The sequence below is a fragment of the Cavia porcellus genome, unplaced genomic scaffold (genome assembly GCF_034190915.1).
Source record: "Cavia porcellus strain 051 isolate PalLab524CR breed Dunkin Hartley unplaced genomic scaffold, mCavPor4.1 scaffold_1, whole genome shotgun sequence".
NCBI classification, from domain to species: domain Eukaryota; kingdom Metazoa; phylum Chordata; class Mammalia; order Rodentia; family Caviidae; genus Cavia; species Cavia porcellus.
The window spans coordinates 180,460,200-180,479,372 of NW_026947484.1; the positions used below are offsets into that span (position 1 = coordinate 180,460,200).

Sequence of the window (19,173 nt, forward strand, 5' to 3'; positions counted from 1 at the left end):
CCTAGGAAGAAGCATAAACTCACCAACTCATAGCAAAAAAGCATCTAGACAGGGACAGAAACAGGTGGATCTCGACTCTAAAACTTCATCCTGCTCCACTTGGAAAGGCAAAAGGACTTTATCTGCCCAGCGTCTATGTTGCTCCAGATAGAAATAACATTGCTAGTTTTTCTCCATTTCCTTGTGAACCTTCAGCAGTAGAAAAAGGGAAATGTGGGGCTGGGGATTTAGCTCAGCGACATAAGGGCCTGCCTTGCAAGCAGGCAGTCATGAGTTCGATCCCTAGTACTGATAAAAAAAAAAAAGGGAAATGTGAGCCAAGTGTGATGGTACATACCTGTAATCCCAGAACTTGGGAGGCTGAGGCAGGAGGATCACTGCAAGTTCAAGACCAACCTGGACTACAAAGCAAGTTCAAGGCCAGCTTGAACAGCATAGTGAGACCTTGACTCAAAAAGACAAGGACAAAACAGGGGAAATGGAGCTCTGTGTGGATGACCCACGTAAAACTATTTTCTTTTTTGCTCTTCTCCTATCTCTAAGGTCTTCTGAGCAAACTGGTGAATGCAGCCCAAAAGATTCAAGGGTCGCTGCCACCCTAAAAGTTGAAAAGAGTTCTTAAAGTTCACTAACTACCTAGATGGGCCCTTCAGTTGCTAGCTCGTTTTGCTGGATCCTTCTGTTATGTCCTTCATAAAGTAAGCACATCACTCAATGGACATGGATTTTCCCCCCTTCCTATGCATCCTCACAAGACAGTGGTCAGTGAACATCCTGCCTTCCGTGATGACCCATTTTTCTCATCAGATCCCTTGGAGTCTAGGGACTGCATAGTGTAGTATAGTTTGGGGAATTAGTTTATGTGAAAAGACTTAAAGGGAAAATGTAAAACTTAATAATTTCTTTCTAAGTAAGTAATCCAGAATTGTCATGGTTCCCATTCAACAATGGGCTAAATTTTTTTTTTTTAATTAAGGAAGGAAGGCACTATCCCCTCTTCAGGCACTTAAGTCTCTGAAATCTAAGCCTTTTAGATTATGAGGCTGGCCTTGGCCTCGTGGCCTATGGTTCACCACAGAATTCTTGGCTGTGGAGCACTACAGAATTCTCGGACTCCCCTGAGACCTTTAGGACGTCCACAAACAATGAGGTATTCTCCATTAATTGTTGACGGTTTACACTGTGTCCTCGTGGTTTCTATATTAGGTTACAGATAAGAATTTTGTTTTCAAAAAGATAGCCCCGCAATCTATTAGGAAAAATTAAAAACAAAACCATTACATTCAACATGACAGGGTAAATTCATGGAGCTGGAACAGACCTAGAACTCAACAGAGAATAGATCTGTAGATTTCTAGTTTTTTTTCAAGAAAGAATTTCAGGTGTAAATAAAACTCTGGAAATATTGGGAAGATAATTAAGCCATGAGCTTGTTCTCAGCTTCTCACATTGCTCCTGAAGTGCTACACCCCAGAGGCACCAGGACTGTGTCCTGAGTCGTCTCCTGGGTCCTGAACCACTTGGCCTCCCTTCTCCCAGCCTGCACTCGCACCCTCCTGCTTCTCTCCACGTTCTCCCTTCTCAGTACGTCTTCCCACTGGGTGGCTAACATTAAATTCGCTCTTGATAGCCTACCTTTCCAGAAACATGACTTTGTCTTGTTTCAAATACAGTGCTGGCTCTCTTGCATCAGGCTCCATCCTACACCAGATGCTATTATGGTTTAGATTTTATTTTATTTTATTTTATTTTATTTATTTATTTTTTTTTTTGTCTTTTTCCTTTTTATCGGTACCAGGGATCGAACTCACGACTGCCTGCTTGCAAGGCAGGCGCTTATGCCGCTGAGCTAAATCCCCAGCCCCAATGGTTTAGATTTTAAAAATCCCCAAAAGACTCACATGTTTAGAGGTGGAGGTCATAAAGGTGACTGGATAATAGGACCCTAACTTCGTCAGTGGATTAATTCATTCATATAGTCACGGTTGAGGGGGCTGTTTGGAGGTCTATGCAGTTGGAGGCAGACCACTGGAGCATCACCTAGAAAGGTGTGTCTTATCCCATCTCTTTCCTGGCCTCTCTGCTTCCTAACTGCCATGAGATGAACAGCTTTCCTCTACATGTATTGCTTCAGTAATATTTCTGTTTCACCACAGGCTTCAAGGTGGTGGAGTCGGGGGACCATGGACTAAATCCTCAAAAATCACAAGTAAAATGAATCTTTTTCTCTGGTATTTTGTTACAGCCTCAGAGAACTAACACATACACACATGTTTAAATGCCATATTGTTTCTCTGGTGTGAGAAACTAAAAGGGTAAATAAGGATCCAAATGTATAATAGATTGTTGGGGAACAGGAAGAAAATGTTCAAATGAGAAGGGGAACAAGAGAGGAAGGGAAAAGAGAAAGAGAGAAGGGAAAATGCTTTTATAAATAAAGATGGGAAGAAGGATTGAAGAGAGGAGAGGGAACTAGGGAAAAAGAAGTATCAAGGTGTATTACACAGAGGAACAAATTCTATATGCTGTGTAGGGACATCTATCTGAAAAATAAAAGCTAACATAGACTTATCTTATATGTCTCTCCCTCAGACTGCCCTAGGTAGCACATATTCTGAGACCTTTAAACGCCTGAAACTCTGCCCTGCAGAGTAGGATTAGGCAGATCTGAGCATAACAGCCCACGGGGAACAATAACAAAATATAAATCTCAAAACCTACTCACAAATTCCTACTAAGTACAAAGAACAGAGCCGTAGTTACTGAGCAACGATTAACCACACTTCCACTGTACAGCATTCATTACCCTAGGACCTAAAGGTTTAGAAGCTATGGCCCATCCCCACAAGATGTTCCCAATGTAATGCAAGGGACAGGAAAGAACTCAACTATCTGGGCAACTCACCGCAACACGGTGGGCTCAAGATTTGCAGGGAGAGAGTCCCAGCTGGGGCTGGGAAATGTGCGCAGACATCAGTCTGGTGCCCACCCTCCCACTCGCTTCTCCTCACTTCTCCACTGCTAGTTAAACTTCAGCTGCTGACAACTCCTTCCCCGCCACGATCTGTTTGTCGGTGTTCCTTCCTCTCCGGGAATTGTTTTCTGTGCGTTCCTCTCTTCCAGCTGCCACCTAATTACTCATGTATATTGCCCACATCTAATTCAGAGCTTGCAGCTCCTCAGTAAATCTGAATGAACAGATGCACAACTCAGTTGTCTACCTATCTGGATTTTTCAGGCAGAATTGGTCTAGTGCCTTCTCCATAACCCCGTCACCCTTTGTGCATGTCTTCATCAAAATTCATGATAGAATACTAAACTCAGCTCATTATGTATTTTGACCCCTACTCTGAATTCCTTAAGAGTAAAGATCGAGTTTTAGAGTGTATTTCATATGTCACTCATTCTCCTAGTACCTGTAACAGCTACATGGAATTAATACTTCTTGATAAATATTTTGTAAATAGTTTGCACCCCTCAAAACTGAGGGATAAAGCAATAAAATAAGGGCCAGGTTTTGGCAGTGCACACCTATAATCCCAGCCCTCAGGAGGCTCAGACAAGATCACAAGATTGAGCTGAGCCCAGGAACACAGCAACTTAGCAACTTAGCAAGTCTATCTCAAAAATAGCAATAGATAAATAAATAAATGACTGGGTATGACTTAGTGTGAAGGCCCCGGGCTCAAATATATTTTTTAAAAATTTACAGGTACAAATAAAAGAAGATTCATTCACATTAATGAGAGTGCAAAAGACTACATAGAGATCATGGCATAAGGACTCGGCCATGAGAAATTATTAGAAGTGTTCTTACTAAGCGGAGAGTGGTAGGTATTCAAGAGAGGAAGGGATGAGAGAGGTAAGGAAGAGTGAAAGAATATGGTGGATTTAGGGGAGAGTGATTGCACTGATGTAGTTGGAGCCAAAGAGAAATGGGCCAGTACCACACTAGGCATGAAGGCAGGGTCAAGAGCAAATGATGGTTTAGGTAGCCTTGCTTAGGAGAGAGCCACCAGATTAGTGGCATGGTCAGATGTGTGTTCTAGAAAGATAAACACTGACTGATGATAAATGAGAGATCGGACACGGGAGACCTTTCCAATGCAGCGACTGATGGAGATTTGGACTAAGATGATGAATACAGAGTTGGAGAAGAGGGAAGGACCAGTAATCTTGGAGGAAATTAAAACAGATCTCTAATTCTGCAAAAGAAGCACAGATACAGAAAGGAATTGATGAAAATGTAAAGTAAAAGAACTGAAATGAGTTGGGTGTGGTGGCGCACACCTGTAATCCTCACACTAAGGAGGTTGAGCCCAGAGGAACCCCAAAAGTTTGAAGCCAGCCTGGGCTACAATAGTGAGAACCTGTCTTAAAAAAACCCTAAAGTCAGATGCTCCTGTGATCTGAATTGCCAGGCACTGCTTAGCCTTCTAAAAGGATAGAGTCCAAATTCAGAGATTGAGGAGATCTTACTGTGAACTGAGAACCCAACTAAGAAAAACTTTCTGCCACATTTTACAGGTGCCCCAAGACTGGTGTGGGAAGCTAGATTCTTGGCTGAGGTTCTGGTTCAGCTGAGGGAAAAGAACAACTCGTGCATGACGAATGGCCCTGTACCAGACCCCTCCTCAGAAGCTATAATGGGAGCCTCTGACAGATATGGGAAGTGTTCTCAGCAGTCCTCAGGGACACACAACTGCAAAGCTTGCTTCCGAAGACAGGTGAGGCTCACCTGTGAGACTTTCTGGCTGTTGGCATGTGCAGGGGTTATTCCTTAAGCACCCCAAAAGCTTCTGCTCACTTGGAAGGATGACCCTAACATCTCAGCTGTGAGACCTCACAAGGACCTTCTTCTTGGCTGGTGCACACGTTCCTAACCTGTAAACAGAGATGACAGTAGAAACTACTTTTTGTTTGTTTGCTTGTTTTTGTCTTTTAAAGACAGGGTCTCACTATGCAGTTCAGGCTGGCCTGGAGCTCACTTTGTAACCCAGGCTGGTTTTGAACTTGCCATGATCTTCCTGCCTCAGCCTCCTGAGCTCTGGGATGACAGGTGTGAGCCACCATGCCTGGCTGAATGGTAGAAACTACTTTTAAATATAGCTGTGAGCAACTGATGACAAAATGACTGTAAAGATTCTTGGTAAACTAAAACACTAAAAGATGGTGGAGATTAGTATTATTATTTTACCTGATATTTATTCCTGCACATTTCTTAAAAAAAAAAAAACTGGTTGTTTCCATGTGATTTGTGAAAATCAGATGAAGCGTTAATAATTTTTTTCTGATGTAAATAACTCTTCTCTTAAAAGGGAAGTGATGCCCTTCTGTGACCAGCGCAACAGCAAATGTGAGTACAGCCTTCCTGGTGGCCTAGGAAGGACAGCACCTCTGCACTTGCACTGGTTCAGAGAGGCAGAGATGGGGGGGGGGGGGCTGACCGCGAGGCAAGGAGAGAAGACTTCTGCAGCTTGAAAAGTTCCACAGGAGCTCCCAAGGGCTTGCTGCACCTCTGCACAAGTGTGGAGGCTGAGAGGCAAAGAAGAGTTCAATGTCTCAGGCTGTGCCGCTGCTCCTTAAAGATGGAGAAAAAATGCAGACAAAGGACAGTTGAGGAAAACTCATTTATTTATGTATAATTATTCATCAGAGTTTTTTCTTTGTCTTATGTTCAGGAGTTTGTTTAGAAAACACTTCCACTGTGGTTCAATATAATCCTTACTAAGACACACAGGCAGATATTCCTGAGGCTTTCTGGTTTGGGTTTGGGTTTGGGTTTGGGTTGGGTGGGGTGGGGTTGAGTTGGGTTTGGTTTGGTTTGGTTTAATTTTTTTTTGAGGCAGTCCACTTGCTCTGAGTCTGGAGGTAAGTCTCTAACTTCTTGAAGCAAGTAGGATAGAATTCCCAAAGTTCCCCAGAGTTCCCCAAGGTGAGTCTGATACTGACCGAAGTGTGAGGTCCGGTGTGCGAAGGCTCTGAGTTTCCCTTGCTTTCTCCCTGACCTGACACAGAATGCGTTTCCAGGTGATGAATCCGCAGGACTCAGTGAAGGATGCGGGGCTCTACTTAGACTCAAAAGGGCAGAGCAGGCTGGTGTCCCAGCTCCCCTGGAAGGGTGCTGCTCCAGCTGCACTCCTGTGATGCCTTCTCCAAGACACAATTTTGCTCCTTAAAAAGTCTCATTCAGTGAACAATGACAAAGCCACTACTGCATCCCAACTGCTGGGCCAGAAGCAGCCACACGCTCAGAGGACAGCATCATGAATCCTGTAAGAAAGAAGTGAGCCAGAGGAGGGGACACTACCTCTGCTCAGGCCATAAAAAGGCGCCTAGAGGAAGTGACATTTGAAAGTTCGAGTGTACCAAGCAGGAAAGAGGAAGCAAGTTCATAGGAGGGGAAGCAGCTGGCAGCAAGGCCAGAGGAGCCTGGGCACAGGGCAGCTCGAGGTGTTGGGGCACAGGGAAGGGTCAGACATGAAGGGACAGCTTAGGCGTGGCCTTAAACAGTGGGGAGTCTTCACTGCCTTTCACACCCCTCTGCATTGCTCTCCTCCCTGCTTTTCTCTCTCCCCTGTTGGAGGCCAGAGAAAAGCAAAAAGGGGAAGGGAAGAGCAGGCGAAAGGCGGAGAGGAAAAAGGTCACTGCGGGACCCTTTTCTCAGCTCCAGCTTTATGCTACTGCTTGTGTTTTATATGGAATTAGCAAAGTGATGACTTCTGGCCTCAGGTGACTTCACCACAGAATATTCAACCAGAAGGGCTTTGGATGGTGCCGTGAAGGCGAGTCAGGTACAGATTTGAGCAGTGGTTCCTAACCTCTTGACTTCAGAGACCAACCCTTCAAGCTGTGTTTTTATTTTCTTTACAGGTTCATTGGTTATTAATTAAGAAAATAAAATACAAAAGAAAAACTCTGCTGTTAATTCAGCTAGAGCAGTGATGGTGAACCTATGGCACATGTGCCAGAGGGGGCTGTTTATATCACTGAAAGCTCTAAAGAGTTCGCCATCACTGAGCTAGAGGAAAGTCACATTCATCCCATCTGGTAGTATTCATGCACTTTGGAAAATCCATTGTACAGCGTCAAAGACAAATAACACACACTGACAAATATCTGCAACATATGTGATAAACTAAAGACTAATGCCTCACTATATAAAGAGTTCTTACTAATTAATAAGAAAAAAACACAGCAACTCATCAGGAAAAACAATGCCTGACAATCATAGTATAGAAAAGGTACTGGGAGACCACCTCTTTCTCTCATGATTGGGACAGTACGAATGGATAGTTGGAAGGAAATTCCACTATAATTACCAAAATGTAAAATACTTTATTGCCTCACACAAAAACTGCACTTCTAGAAATTTATTCTATATACAGATCATAAACGTTCACAAAGAATGTCATATAAGCTGAATACAATGGGGAAACTTAAAGCAAATTTATTTTTTCCTCACTCTAGGAATTCACTCCCTTGGTCCCTTAATTCCCAAAACCAGTCTGTAACTTCGAAGCATACTCCAGTGGGTTTACCCACTGGATTCTCCCTTATCAGCTCAGATGCAGAGGCCAGCTAGGAGGAGGAAGGCAAGGATGTCCTCCATCTTCCCCTCACATTGCTACCTCCAACGGAACAGAGGCCAGAGGGGAAAAAAAAAGCATGGACAGGGGCAGAGGTTCCCATGGCCGATACTTCTGGGAGCTGGGCCTCTGTCCTCTGGGCTGGGGGTTTTGTGGGTTCCTCCGATGTCCTGCCCTGGGGCATCTCTGCATCTTTTGCCTAATGTGAGAGAATCTCTCACCCTGCTGTGGGCTGTTTCCGCCTCTTGCGCTGTTTCAGAGGGCCCACTGGAAAGTGTCGTTGGGGTGGCTCTAGTTTCTCCTGCTGCCCCTTTTTTGGCCCACAGACCGCAGTGCTTTACCCTTCACTGCTCCCCAGCTCCTGGTAGGGTTCATTCTCCACCACCTCAGGCCAACCTAGCCTCAGCCGCTTTACTACAGGCTCAGGCCACCAAACTCAAGTCCCAGGCACAGGTGCCAAGTCTCTGAGAGTTCTTCTTTCAGTCTTTAATCTATCCCAGTTCACTAACACATGTGACATGGTGGGGAGGGTCACGGCAGCCACCCACTGTCAATTCCCTCCAAAGAAGGTCTCCTCTCCAGGCCTCTCCAACCTCATGTCACTTCTAAAGGCTCAAGTCCAACAAAGGTCCCAGCTAGCATAACCACACCCCGCATTCCCTACAGGCCTGGCCCAGGTGGTCTAGCACCTCATTTAGGACTGGGGTGGAGATATTCAGCACCCATCGTATCATTTCTAGGGATTTAGAGGCTCAGTCAGAAACTGAGAGTTCCATTTAGCATCCTGTTGTATATATATTCCACATCCATCATTTACAACACCATAATAGGAAAAATAACCTCAATGTCTGGTAAGTAAATTAATGGAGCAACCATATGATAATCTGCATATGTCATTATAGAAAAAGCGCTACACAATATAGTATGGTTTTTAAAAAGCAGAGTGAGGGATGAAATGGGCTTTCATTTACATGTGAGTGTTTTCAGGACCTTTTATTTTAAAAGGATGGTTGTGTCTGCACAGAAATTCATGAGATGGCACTGAAGACAGAGAGAATAAAGAGAACAGCTACTCACAGTAGAGCTGTTTCATTTTGTTTTGTTTTGTTTTAGACCTGGGGATTGAACACATGGCCTCCCACTAAGCTCCATCCCCAGCCATTTTTTAAATGTTTTTAAATGTTTTAAATGTTTTTTAAATATTTTGAGACAGGCTCTTCCTAAACTCACTGCCTTGAACTTGAGATCCATGTGCCTTGGCCTCCCCATTGCTAAGACTGTAGTCATTGTATAACTATTAGTAGTTTTTGAAATTGTACCATGATGCACGCATTCATAATATGAATTTGAAATCCTATTATAGGGTAACTACAGTTGATGACAATTAACTACATATTTCCAAGTACCTAATAAGATTTTGAACATTCAAAAAGAAATAATAAATCTAATGGCCAAGTACTCTGATCTAACTTGATTATTTCACGTTATATACATGTATTGAAATATCATGATGTAACCCATACATATGAGCACTTATTATGTATCAATTAAGATTAAATATATACTAAAAAAGAAAATGTTATTAGGATAGTAACAAACTCATGTGTCTCTACCAACTGGTCTTCAACAAAGAGCACACTTTGGGAAAAGGTCATTCTTCAATAAGTCGGGCTGGGAAATGCAACAAAAGGATAAAACCAGAGCTCTAGCTCTCACCTTTTAAAAATCAACTCAAGATGAATTACCCACATATAAGAATTTAAATATGAAACTAATAGGAGAAATGCTTCCAGACATTAGAATAGACAAAGAGTTTTTTGAATATGATGCAAAAGCAGAGGAACCAAGAGCAAAAATAGACAAATGGAAAATAAAATAAAATAAAAACTTTTGCACACCAAGGGAGATAATCAACAAAGTGAAAAGACAACCTATAAAATGGAAGAAAATGTTGACCAACCATATGTCTAACAAGAAATAAATATACAGAATATATAAGGAATTCAACAACAAAAGGATCTAATTAAAAAACAGGCATTGAGCTGAATGTGGTAGCACAGGCCTAAAATCCCAACACTCTGGGAAGCTGAGGCAGGAGGTTAGCAAGCTGTACCCCAGCCTTGGCAACTTAGCAGCTTAGTGAAAAAAAAAATTTTAAGATGGGCTAGGGATGTAGCTGAGAATGAAGGTCCTGGGTTCAATCACCAGTACAACAATACACACATACATACATACATACAAACGAAATATTTTTACATGGGCAACACATCCAAGTAATCATTTCTTAAGAAATACATATAAATCCTAATCAATATATGAAAAGAATGCTCAGCATCACCAATCATTAGGTAAATGAAAATTAAAATCACCTGGAGACATCGCCTTGTTCTAGTTAAAATTGTTATTAGCAAAGACAAGCTAGGATAGTGGTGCCTGCCTAGGAGACTGCACAGAAGAGTCAAGAGTTCAAGGTCAGCCTGAGCTACACGGTGAATCTGAGGTCAGCCTGAGAACAAGTGAGACCTGATATCTCAAAACAGCAAAAGATAGAGGGCTGGTACGGGTGCAGAGAAGAGGGAACCTTTTCCGACTGTCAATGGGACTGTACAGCTATTAGGAAAATCAATATAAACATTACTGGAAAAGTTAAAAATAGACCTACTATGTGACCCAATAATCCCACTATTGTGTCCTAAGGAAATGAAATCAGTAGGTGGGAGCCATCTGCTCTCCGAGCTGACTGCAGACCTCTTCACAATAGCCAAGAAATGGAAACAATGTGTCCCTCAGCTGATGCAGGTACAAAGGCACACTAGTCAGCCCCAAAGAGTGATGCAATCCCGTCATTTAAGACAACCTGAATGGAAATGGAGATACTTACTTTAAGCAAAATAAGCCAGTCACAGAAAGAGAGAAACCACACACTCTAGCTCCTGAGTGGAATGCAAAGAGTTGATCTCACAGAAGGTGAAAGAATACAGGCTGGGGAGAGGAGAGAAAGGAAAGAAAGGGATAGGAAAACATTGATTAATGAATGCTAAATTCTAATGGATGAGAGAAAGACATTCCAACCATTTCTATGGTTACTACAGGGTAACCATAGAAAACAATAACAGATATTTCCCAAAAGCTAGAAGGAATGATTTTGTATGTTTGTATCAAAAGAAAAACTAAATGAGGAGATGGAGCTGTTTGCACCAACCTCAGGGGAAGCATACTTCTGTGTGTCCCCAACATATGTGGGTGACTGGACCAGAACTGGAGATTGCTTTTTTAAAGAGCAAATCTGCAGTGATCATCCTTATGCAATTGCTCTCAGTAACAACATTACCGTCCATTAGATCCTACAGGTGGGACTGTTGCTGGGACTTTAAAATACTGACAGATCTCTTGTCCCTTCCAGCCCCCCTCTGTGGCCCTGCCCTCTGACAACACTGACATGGTACAAGCCATGTGGTTGGCAACTTACAAACTGTGATGAGCAGCTAATGTCCTCCACAAGGGGACCCACTGACCTACATTAGAGCTTCTCCTTCCAGAGCATGACCATCCCTGCATCCGTCCAGTGGAGCAGTTGCGAGAGAGAGAAGAAATGTTATATTTATACTGCACAACTGTAGGTCAAATCTGGGATGAAAAGCAAAGTCTGTGTGCATCCACTTCCCTGAAACAAAAATATAAATCACCCATGAGGTGTCTTGCATATAACCGGAAGCTTCACGCTTGGTCCCAGACTCCATGTGGGCTCCCTGTCCACTCTCTTCTGTCCACAGGTAACTGTGTTAGTTACTGCTCTCAATGCTGAGACAAAACACCAGACACCCAAGGTTAAAGGAGGACAGGATTATTTGGCTCACAGTTTGTAGAGGTTTCGGGCCATAAGTGGCACCAAGGCAGGGTGGCATGGCAGACAGGCATCACAGAGAGGATATGGTTCATGGCCAGCGGGGCAGGCACAGGACAGCAAGCAGCAAGCAGTAGGGGACAAGAAACAGCAGCCTCCCCTCCCCCCAGGGTGGGGAGCACTCACAACATTAGTCCTAGCACTGCACCCTGAATCAATCCCAGCGCCGCATCCTTGATCACAACAACACACACTCCAGATCCAGCCAACAGGCCATGGAGGACTGGTCTGTGGCCTGGGGGTTGGGGACCTCCTCCCCACACTAGAAGAAAGAGAGGGGCTTCACCCTCCATGACAGTGAGGAGTAAGTGTCAGGCGAATATTAAAGCTTTGTCTCTTCATATTTATTGATTGCTTTCCTGCCTGAGTTCCACCTCCTGTCAGAGCAGCTGTGAGGTTCTCAGGACAGCAAGAACCCTGCTGTGAACTGGGCAAGGGAGGGATCTGAGTTGTTCACTCCTTTAAATCATCACCAAACCATCCCTCCCAACCTCTACCCTCCTTGGAAAATCTGCAGCCCATGAAATCAGTCCCTAGGTCAACAATATTGGGGATCACTATTCTGATGCATCAATGCTCCCGTCCTGCTTTTCTGACACTTTTTAAACTGATGAATCTTTGCTCGGGTTTATCACACCTGGGTTTCACATCTCAATCATCATGGGACAGACTGTTCTGGAAAGAAAACCTCAGCTGTGGGAGGGACTGGAAGGGATTCTCGCAAACTGGTTTCCTTCCTGTCTATCAGAACAAGGGGCGCTATGGGCTCACGGCTAAAGACACAGCTCACCGCTTAATTCACCATGTGCTAATCTCTTCCTGCCTCAGTTTCCTCTTTGGCAAGAGAACACCAGCCATCATGGTGAGGTGGAATGAGGAAGGCCCTCGGAATCATGGTTGAAAAGGAGGAGGCATCTTGGACAGGCTTACTGCTGCTCCTCCAGACCTGACACAAACTGATCCACCTAAATCTCACAGTCAGGTGATCCAGGGAGAAAGCAGAGCCGGGGAGATAGACAGCGAGCTTACAGCAGCGGAGCAGGCTCACCTCAGCACCCCATCCGCAGCATCCTCCCAGGACACCGTGGAATCACTTCCCTTATCTTCTTGGGGTGGGGTAGGGAGCAGGGAAATCTATTTTCATCACTGCAACTCACTCTTGAGCAAAGAAAGAAAACGTCCCCCAACCATGGGAAGGCCAGTGCTGGCTGGTGAGAAAGACAAATTACGCAACGTGAGCAGCTGCCAGGACAGATGTGTCCACAGCTAAACAGGACACCAGTTTCATTTCCAGAGCAGGGGACCTATCCCCAAACACTCTCTTGTGATCTTACCAGGCAGATGGGGTGGGGTTCCTTCACACCACCCTAGAAACTGAGGTCAGGACAAAGACTGCTGGCTCCACACAGCCTGGGCTCCGTTCACAAAGATCCCTGCTTGTTAAATCTGTGAACATCGCGCTCAGAATGTCACCTACTGCGGGGGTGACAAGTTTGGGATTCGAGGCTCTGGAAAGAACACTCATGTATTACGGAAGGGCTCGAGATGGGGGAAAGTTCCCGGTGCCTGACCAGCATGAATTTTAAGCTGCCAGTTGTACAACTCTGAGCAATCCATTCAACCTCTCTGACTTTGTTTCTTCTTTCAAAAAGGGAAAGGATTCCCAGCTTTCAGGTTCAAAAGTATGTAAAATGCTGGAACCATTATTAGGGAGATTACAAAAACCACTGCCAGCCTAAGATAATCAAAAACTAGAATGGATGTAAATATTTTTTTAAGGGACTAAGAAAGCAAAACACTTAGGGTTTTCTTTATGTAAATTAAGTGTACAGGGAAGACAGGAAAAGAACAAATACTTCTTTTGTGCCTCTCTAAAGGCCACAGATCACATCAGGCCCTTCACCCCTAAATTCCCTGTGGTGGGTTTTATTGCCCTCATTTTACAGATAATGACAATGATCACAGGGGAGGTCAAGAACAAAGGGTCATCTGACCTCTTTCTGACACCACTCACTGCTTCTCCCAAAGTGAAAGTGCTAAAACCTACCTGAAGAAAAACAAAATCTGACACTTACAGAATGGCCCGGGAAGTGCTTCTCCCAGTATCTTTGGTGGAGACCCAGTCTGTTTTGCTTCGATGCACTAACTCATTGCACACTGTGAAATTTGTAAAATATAATAAAAATAAATTACTATGCAGCGACTCTAATTTTTTGCAGTTATATTCAACACACCTAATAGCATTACTCTGTCAAAACCTTATACACAATCCCAAGCCTTAGTTCTCAGAGTTTGGGCTGATCTTGCCATGGACCAGGTTTGTAGAACACACTTTTTTGGAGTACTGTGGGGGAAAGAAAGCCATACATATCCTGGAGAAAGTTCTCTCAGAGTCACCTCAGCTTCCCTCCTGCTTCAGGCAAGGACTCTGCAAAGCCCTCCAAGGCTGCTGGGTTGTTTCCTCTTCAAAGTCTTTCCAGCACCTCCACCCACTTCCCAGGTACTGACCTGACCAAAACTTTGGATTCCCCAATGGATCCTGATCTCACCCCTCATGCACATAACCCTTCATCCCTAATCAGTTTCCTCTTATCCCCTGCTCTACAAACATCAGGCTGCCTTCAAACTCCCATGAGCCAAACAGAGACAGAAGATAATCTGTGAGCAGGTGTAGGAGGAAGGACCGATGGGTAAAAGCCGCAGTCACCAAATGGTGAATGTTTTTTAGTGTCTGTCCTGCATGGAGTCAGTTCTGCATACATCCTCTCTTGTCATCTTTATAAACCCTCTGAACCATGTATCATTGTGCCAATTTCATAGAAGAGGAGAAAGAAGACCAGAGAAATGGCAGAGAAACTGACAGTGCACATCTGTCTGAGGACATCGCAACCTAAGCTCAAACCCCTACATGGAGTTCCTAGCTAAAAAACCCAAAAGTCCTAAAAGCACTTCCGCAGGCAACCTTGAGCCCTGAACCCTCTAATGCAGTGAGCATGGAGCCATGCACACGCTCTGTGCAAGGCCCACAGGGCCTGTTCCCATGCGCATGCCCACAAGTTTACAGATCTGCTAATAGCCTTTCCCTCTGCCTTGCCCAGGAGCGGAGCAGAATCCTGTCCTCTCAAAGACACCTGGCTTCCTCCTGTGTAACTGAGCAGAAAGTGGGAGGGGGGATGGGTGCCTCGAATTTCTGCCTCTACCTCCTCTCCACAGCTATCCCTGGTTGCCGTCCCATCTCTGAACACTTTCTTTCAGGCTGGACGGGGCACTCTCCACCAAAAAGACAGCTGCCTTTGCCGTGGGCCTCGCTCTGTTTTGTCCCACTTTATTGTGCTTGAAGGACAGTATCATTACTGCATTCTCCATGCTCCCCTGAAGCCAATTGTGACTTGGAGAAATTCAGAAACCAACACAGAAAGTAAGGAACAGAGGTGGGATTTGAATAGAAAGCTCTCCAGCATGGGTGTCACCTCACATCGTGACATGTCTGTAAAGCATTTAGCACGTGGAAAATACCCAATAGATAGAATCCTGAGGCCAACCAAAATCAGAAGTAGAGAGAAAATTGGGAGTGGGTTTTAAATGTCTCTGAGACACTGACATAAAGAAATATTTGAAATGATGCTGTAAAAGAGCAGATCCTGGCACAGAACGATCTTCTTGTGTTGACTAAGGCCAAGATACAAATGAATACATACAGTACAATCTTATTAGGTAATCACATGGTGTCTTGGTTATTTTTCACTTGTTACTGAGACAAAATAACCAATGTCTAACATGAAGGAAAGGAAGGTCTATTTACCTCACAGTTTGTGGAGGTTTCAGTCCATAAGCTGCTGGTTCCAAGGCAGGGTGGCAGGGCTGAGGACAGTAATTCATGGCAGTGGAAAACAGCAAAAGCAACAAGAGCAAAGGGAGGAGCGCACAGAGAAGACTCTTTCTGTCCCTTATATTGTATGAAGGCCACACCTACTTGGGTGTAGCACTGACACCCATAATCCCAGCATTGGACCATGAGTCATTCACAAACTCTAGAAGCCTGCCCCCATGATTGCACGAGGCTTTGGAGGGACATCTAGACACAACCACAACACATGAATAGATACATGCACATGCATTAGCACTTTAATAAAAATATCAGCAACAGATAAATCTCTGTGATCAGACTGAGGGTGGGGATATATATATATATATATATATATATATATATATAGATAGATAGATCTGTAATTATGGCCTCTGTGGCTTTGGAAGGTCCTACCTAAACAGCATTGGAGGAACCCTGGGGAGACAGATCACTGACTGTGGTGGGGAGGGGATTTGTTTGGTTGGGGTTTGTTTGGGGAGGTTTTTTCCTCCTTTGGTGGTTTCTTTGGATTTTAAGACAGGGTGCAGACTGGCCCTGCACTCACTAGGTAGCCCAGGCTGACCTTGAACTCACAGCGATTAGCGTCCTCAGCCTTCCAAATTCTGAGATTGCAGGCATGCACCACCTCTACAGCTACACTGTTTTATTTTGCCCTCCCTCTTGTTGTCCTGTGAACAACTTAAGTACATCTCAGTCTTTCGTTGCCACCAATCTGGAACACAGTTTATTCCAAAAGAGTCCAATGATTGAAATGTGGAAGGAATTAAAGCTTCCCAAAGCCAGGACTTTCAGAGATCCAAATTGGATTTGCTGAATGTCACTCACAGTTGGCTTCTGTTGGATGCTCCTGGGGCCTCTTTACTTCTGGAAATATGTTTTCCTGATCAGCTAACAAAGTGGGAGAAAGCAGAGAAATCATCCCCCGAACCTCTGTGCAATTTTATCCTCAGCTTGTCACTCCTGGTAAGGGCTTGGGGTCCACAGGGACGCCGTTGTCTCAGTCCCTGAGCTAAAGTGAAAGAGGCAAATTCAGCGGATGCTAACTTCGCTGCCAAGCTCCTTGCACCTGAGCCAGGGGCTCCATCACCAATAGACACAGACTTACCGAGGCTTGTTGCTAAGCTTGGTGAGAGCTCTATGGGGTGACTCTTTTATGAACCCCAAACTGGCTGTTGGGGAGGTAGAATATTAGAGCGAACACAGCACTGGCACCAGGAACACCTGGCTCCCTGCACATTTCACCTCCGCTCGCCCCCTGCATGAGCATGGAGTGCTGAACCTTCTTACTCATGTGTGGTTTCCCACCTCTTCTGACCTTCATGTCCTCCCTGTGAAAGCACAGCAGCACCGAGTGAGACCACTCAGTGAGATCAGCTTGGCTAAGCCAGCCACCAACATCAGGGCCACCTTCTCATGCTGGGACCTCCTCTTCTGTATCACTTTGCATGGATGAGATATAACTGACTTACTCACAGGACTCAAAAGAAAAGCAAAGGCAAAATATAAGTCTGTCATGCTTATTACCCGCCCCCCCCCCCCCATACAGCTCTGCTGGTCATGGTCAGGTGCCGTCTCCCAAATCCAGCTAAGTCCTGCTGACATGACATCTGCCCCTCAGCCTCGGCCCTGCCTCATGCTAAGTCAGAAATAGCAGCCAGCCCTGACTAAGTTAGAGCAGTCACCTTGGAGCCCACTGAGGAACAGAGTGAAATCATGTTCTAAAATACAGCAGGTTTTTAAGGCGCAACCAGGAGGGGAGGCGGGTGCCGCGAGATGGGCTGGTCAGGAAATGCCAGTTTATAGTTAGCTCTGACCTATTAATCAGCAGCAGGGACAATGATGCGGGAGGGACGGGAAAGCCGGACATGTGCTCTTGCCAGATTTATAGGCCCAGAACAAAGGGTAGCCCGCTCGTTTAGAGAGTCTCTTTCCCTTTTCCTCTGGCAAAGTGAGGACATTGTTTGAAAATCCAAAAAGAACAAATATTCTAAAGACTGAGGTCATTTCCAAAGCTGCAATGGCTCTTGATGGGGCTCCATGCACACACTGGGGAAAGAAGGCAGAATAGTAGGCACACATCAGAAAGCAGAGACCAGACAGACTCTCCTTCCCGGGGCTTGCAGGGACCTGGGACCATGTAGCTGAGGCCACTCTGAAGGAGTCTGAGGAGCTCACTGAGCCCCTCCAGAGAGACCTGCTCTTGTGACCTCTGTCTCCTCTTGTGCTCCTCGGACTTTTCTGGGAGGGTCGTCCCAAGGCGGGGCTGCCTAGGACAGTTGATCTCAGCTTTCCCACAGTCAGGAGAGTTGTGTCTTAAAGGCCAGTCTCATTTCATCTGAGTAGGAAAGAAGAAGGAAGTGAGAAGAGGAGGAAGGAAAGGAAGGAAGGAGAGAAAGTGCCCAACCAAGCGGCTGGGTTTAGAAAGAGCCAAACCCAAAAAAGAAGCGATACTGACTGTGATACTCAGAGTCTGTAACCAACTGGCTGTGGCATCACAGCCCTTCCCTCTGCATGACTGCCCCATGCAGTCAGGTGTTGGTTATCTTGTGCCCGGGACTTCCAGGAGATCCCCTTTGGCTATCCAGCTATCCTGCAGTCCAGCACTCACACAGCCGCCAGTACAAACCTCCCAGTCCACACACTGTTCATCTCCATTCCCCCACCCCAACACACTACCTTCAGAAATATGTGCATAAATTCCAGCCCGGACACGGGTCCTTTATATCACAGCCCTATGAGCTCATAGTCTATCTCTTAGAACTGAGACCTGCTGGGGGTCCCTGGAATGATCTTGTAGACATAAGTCCTGGAGCTCTCCCCGGCATCTGTTCCCTCTGAGGAGGACTAGAGAGTATGCCACAGGACAGAGAATAGGTAAGAGGCTGACTCAGTCCAAATCCAGCCTGGAGAACCCTCTGGGGTGGAGGGTTTCCCACTCTTAACCAGTGTTGATCACTGGAAGCGCTCACGGGGACTCCTAGAAATTCTTTCTAGATTCTTCTTGTCCTGAACAAAAAATGAGACCAAAAAAAAGCCCCCACAATAGTGAGATTTTACATTTACTAAAGGTAAGAAAAGTGAGCCAGGCTTGGCAGTACTCACCTTGGGAGACTGAACCAGGAGGATCACTATAAGTTCAGGCCAACCTGGGCTACATAGTAAAAACTTGCATGAAAAAGACAAAGAAACAAAAGAAAAGAAAAAGTAAAACACGCTCTGCAGAGCGAGGGTGGGCCAATTAACAGCAGGAAAAACACACTGCACAAGGTGAGAGCAGAACACAGTGGAAGAGAGAGCATGGTGGCCGAGGGCTTACAGGCAGCTGCCTTTCGTGTCTCCCCCTCCTCAGGCTGATGTCAGATCTAGGCCATGCTATGGAAAGCCTGCTGAAGTCTTGTGAGAAAAATCCAAGACAGCATTTTCTGATTGGGCCCAGGTGTGGGGCTTAGGGAACTTTTTCTGTGCGTTCCTTGGAGCTCTGTTATGGACAGGTCAGGCCCACTTACTCAGCCGGGTTGCCATGTCCTAATCCCTTGTGGCCAGAACTGAAGACCCCTCACTGTGCCTTGATGGGCTGCTCTGAACACGTTTGTTACCCCACAGAAGACACTAAGTACCTACTTCGGACCTAATATTTTGTTAAAACCTAAAGCTCCATGCCCACCGTTATTTATTACCATGATTTAGCACATTATCTCTGCCAAACAGCAAACTTAATAATAACACACTGCTGATTGTGGCTGTGCAGTTATCACACGGCTGATCAGGAAACTGAGCCAGGGAGCAGCCGTCACATATTCCATGAAGGCCTG

The 19,173-nt window shown here is 45.2% G+C and overlaps 1 long non-coding RNA gene across 12 annotated transcripts in view; it reads right to left on the reverse strand.

Moving 5' to 3' along the window:
* Nucleotides 1-15,416, reverse strand: part of LOC134478764 (uncharacterized) — a 49,806-nt gene extending 34,390 nt beyond the window's left edge. For 8 of the 12 annotated variants that reach the window (XR_010051656.1, XR_010051666.1, XR_010051639.1 and 5 more), the window contains exons 1-2: nucleotides 15,296-15,416; nucleotides 13,569-13,650 (exon numbers count right to left, since the gene is read on the reverse strand). This is a non-coding gene — a long non-coding RNA (uncharacterized LOC134478764). Of the gene's footprint in view, nucleotides 1-4,738; nucleotides 4,885-5,447; nucleotides 5,582-5,952; nucleotides 6,274-12,541; nucleotides 12,702-12,827; nucleotides 13,002-13,540; nucleotides 13,651-15,295 lie in introns of all 12 variants that reach the window. The other 4 variants (XR_010051641.1, XR_010051642.1, XR_010051644.1 and 1 more) reach the window with 4 other exon arrangements.
* Between the last annotated feature and the right edge of the window lie 3,757 nt (nucleotides 15,417-19,173).